At 42.4% G+C, this 4,209-nt stretch overlaps 1 protein-coding gene across 1 annotated transcript in view; it reads left to right on the top strand.

Moving 5' to 3' along the window:
- UTRN (utrophin) overlaps nt 1–4,209 on the top strand; it is a 377,019-nt gene that overhangs the window by 58,060 nt on the left and 314,750 nt on the right.

Raw genomic sequence — 4,209 nt, 5'->3', positions numbered from 1 at the left:
TGTGCTTGCCACTGATTGCAGAAATTAAAATTGCAGTGCAAAGGTGAAAGCTTACAAGCAAATTACTTGTTGCTGGAGGCATTTGTTCTACCATGGTGTTGCAAGAGAATCTGCAGAACAATCTTAACCTTTGCTTTCTGTTTCTTTAAAGAAAACCCAACACCCTCCCCCCTAAAAAAAGCCCAATCCAAAACCTCAGGGCTGCTGATAAAGATTATTCTGTGTTAATGAAGTCAGGGTCCAGTAGTCCTGATGAGCACCAGAGGTTCTTCTGTGAACTCGGTGGTCACTAATTCTGGTGTTTTGTGGCTTGCTTGGCTTTTTGCCTCTTGCTAGCGGTGATAAAAACCATGATGGTTTCCATCCTCAAATTTTAGATGCTTATTTTGTGTCTTTATATGTGAATTAATCTGAGTGAGTTTGACAAAAAGATAGTTACTTTCAAAATGCTTTTTGTATCCAGAAATTCCTGCACCCAAGAATACAAAACTTTCCCCTCTTTTTGTTAATGTTGTCATGGTTTGACACGTGCTAGTCCTGGGTGGGGTGGTATCTATGATAGATACTCTTGCTTGCCTAAAGGCTTAGGCAAAGGGATGTTTCTCACTTCGTTACATTCCAACTGTCTTGATTGAAACCCACAGGCTAATTCCTTCTTTTATTTCTAAATTCCTTTGCTGAGAACTTAAATAATGAGGTGGGGAAGGCATATTTAAGTCTTAAAATGTGAGATGACCCTTGGTAACTCATGCTGGAATGATTGGGCAATTTCTGTACTTTATTTGCCAATCTAGTCTGTAGGCTTCTCCAGGGCACTTTCATTGTAGTGCTGCTCTGCCAGCTGTTTTGGGTGTGATAACTTTTGTCTTTCAAAAACTAAGTAACACAGTTCTGTCATGTAAGCATGTAATGCATTTTGCGGGAATAAGAAAGCTGGCTCTCAGTGTGAAGCAGAGATTGAGTAAAGGGCAAACCACAATCTGGTGAGGTTTTTGTTATTACTTCTATTTTTAGATCATTTAGATTCCTTTTTGCTCCTGAACATGATATTCACAAGGTAATAGATCGGACTTGAACTGCAGTTTCAAAGTGCCCCGATACAATTAAGGGACAATGTGGAGTGCGGAGGAGGTATGTCAGGCTGTAAAAGCAGCTCCTGGGGGCAACTGAATGCCAGATCACAGGCTGGGCATCTGATCACAAGAGCCGGTTGTTTTGAGCATACTCCAGTTGTATGGACATACATCATGTTGTATAACAGAAACAGGCTTCAGCAAACAAGCATCCGGGATAGGAAGCTTTTCTTCTCTCTGTCATCACAAGAGTTTAATTCTGTGTGTGCGCGTGTGTTTAGGTTTCTTTTTATTTCCTCTTAAAGGAACAAACTGTTCTGACGTTGGCCATTACAAGTCCATTAAGTGACTGGAGGGCAGGCAGAGCTGTGTTGGCCAGAGGAAACAGTCGGTAGGTGATGAAGCAGAATTTGGCCCCCAGTCAGTCCTTGGCTTTTATTGTCAGGTTGCGGCAGTGTGAAAGGAAACACAAATGTTTTAGCAACTTGGTGAATTTGTTTCTCACTGCGCTGTGACTTGCTGACATTTTAATGTCTTGTGTGAGAAGCTTGACTGGCGGAGTACCGCGTGCTTTGCTGAATGGCAATATTGTTTTTTTGACTGAATGTAGCTAATTTGTTATCCGAATCATAATGGCAGCCTCCGGGGGTTAGCTTTACAGACTCACAAGAATCTAAAGAAAATTAATTTGAGGGATAAAATAACTTGTCACTGTTGTTAACAAAGCACCAGCATTTCAGTTACAAGTCTATTTCCACGGATTTATAGCAGAAAGCTTGACACAACCCTCTATAATGGCCAATTACAAAAATCCTGGTTTCAAAGGCTTTTATAAAGCAAACATGAAAGCATAGCCTGGCTGGGCAAATGTAATCTATGGGTTTTATAACTGAGCAGAAAGTTTTGGGAAGATGGGGAGTCATGGGGGTTCTGATTCCTTGCTTAACTGAAGTAGAAAGGATGCTCTGATACTGAAGAGATAGTAGGGGTATATACATTCATATTCTTTCTGTCTCCATTAAAGACTAAGTAGTTCATGTTTGTTGAAGTCATGTTGTTTTTTTTCCCCTCCCTAGGAAACCCTCTTTTTGAGAAGAGGGGAAAGAGGCTAGATTTTTAGTAAATGTCATGTGTGCTACTGCAGCACATACAGCGTGACCACTTACACAACCTGGACCTGAGGTCTGGGGGGAGCAGCTGTAGGCTCAAGGTCTGCTGATAGTCCTGGCAGGCTGAAGCTGGTGTAATGCTGAGAAGAGCTGTCACCTTCTGCCATGCGTGTGCTTGTGAAGGGGCTGAGCCCCGCAAGACTGGGGTGTGTAGAGCTCCAAGCACACAGGATTCATAAATCCATGACCCTTTTCATAACTGTTGTTATCCTTTTACACAGTCAATACAACTATTTTTGACCTCTCTTCATTCTTTGCCTTTATCATCTTAAGGAGCAAGCACACTAAAAGAATGTGAGACCTCAAACTTTGGGGTTACTCTTCTTGATTCTCACATAGGGAAGCTTAGGGAAGGAAAAAGGCAGACCGAGCCTTAGGAAAGTGTCCCAGTACATAGGTATGTACTTGGGGGTGTTGACAGAAAAGGGATAAAGGTTATTGAATGACGTTTAAAGAGAGAGAAGGATGTTTAAATCTCCATACATTCAATACAAATAGTATTTGCAATTAATGTAAATAGAAAACATTATCAAGAGGTGGACAGTCTGGGATTGAGTTTTGTACAAAGCTGCTTTTTGGCCCAACAGCGGCAGTTAGTAATCTGGTCTGTTCCTGTCTCCTAAAAAAACCAAACACTTGGAAGGAAAAAATGGAGTAAATATATTCAGTATATTTGGAGTTTAAATCTTGACCCTGTCAGTCTCCTGTGAGATGGGTACCTGGCACCGAGTATCCTGCTGGTAGATCCTATCTCTCTTTGATGGCAAAACACACTATTTCACTGAGGGAAGAGAGCAGGGTTAATGAGGTCTCTTAGGTAATTGTATTCCCCCAGAACAATACCTTGAATTTCAACGAGATGTTTTAAGCATGGCCTGCTGTGCATGCACTGTAGGTATCTAAGCTCTTTGAGAAAAATAATCTTCTGCATTGGGCTATCTGATTTCTGGTTGAGCTCGAGGTGCGACTGAGGAGTAGGCTATGTTGGACCAGCTTTAGATGGCAAGGAGAAGCACAGAAGGGTGAAATAATGGCTGCTGGCTGCCACGTTGCAGCAGTCATGCACTCTTTGGCATGATGTAAGCAGGCTTTTCAGCTGTAGCCTAAAAGGAGCCCAGAACTAAGGTTTTATTTTAAATTGACATGAACGTTTTCATAAAGCTTAAGTCTTAACTGTTGTGACATCTCATTTCTTACCAATGTGACTTCTCTTGTCCAGACTGAGCCTTTGCTGCTATTATTCCTCGTTCATGTCTGTTAGGTAAAAAACACCTGGTGGTTTGTTCCACTTCTCCAGTAGCCCATGTGTAACAGATCCGTGGCTAGATAAATTAGACATGGATGGCATCAGGTTCAGAGGAGTGTTGGGCAAGAAAGAGAAAATTTTGAGCTCATCTGCCTAAGGAATCTTCTGGTAATATTCTGTGACTTCTTTTAATAAACATCTGGAGTTTGTAGGTAAAACTTAAATGTACAACAGTCTCAATTGCTGCTGTCTGAGGCGTATGATCTTTTAAGTGGTGCCTCTTAATCATAATCTGATTTCTCTTCAGACTATAATTTTTTTCCTTTTCATGATTTCATGAAGTGGAACACTTGAGTTTCAGTCCAGTTCCACTGCAGGAACAGATGGCAGCATGGTGGTATGCTTTGTTGTGGTAAGGGGCTTGAAAAAAGCAGTGCCAGCTGCCACCAAGAGGTTCTGCAGGAGAGCATCCCAGGCAGCGGCGTGCTGTGGGTGTCTGAAGCATATCTCTGGGCTGGTCTGTCAAGAAGCTTGTGGAGTCTTGAAGGCCTCTTGGAGATGATGATCTGGGCTGCAGCTGTCAAACTGAGTTTGCCCGGTGGAAGGCATTGCCTGCCTTGGCTGTGGTCTGCTGCATGGGTTTGGAGGTTAAAGCCTTTCACAGGCTGCATGTGTATTTTTTTCTTCTTGGCTGCAGCAAGCAGGCCTGAGAATCCATGGG

Source organism: Pygoscelis adeliae, unplaced genomic scaffold (genome assembly GCF_000699105.1).
Source record: "Pygoscelis adeliae isolate BGI_AS28 unplaced genomic scaffold, ASM69910v1 Scaffold300, whole genome shotgun sequence".
Taxonomy (NCBI): domain Eukaryota; kingdom Metazoa; phylum Chordata; class Aves; order Sphenisciformes; family Spheniscidae; genus Pygoscelis; species Pygoscelis adeliae.
The sequence above is the reverse complement of the archived record's forward strand: the minus strand, read 5'-3'. Positions and strand labels throughout refer to the sequence as shown.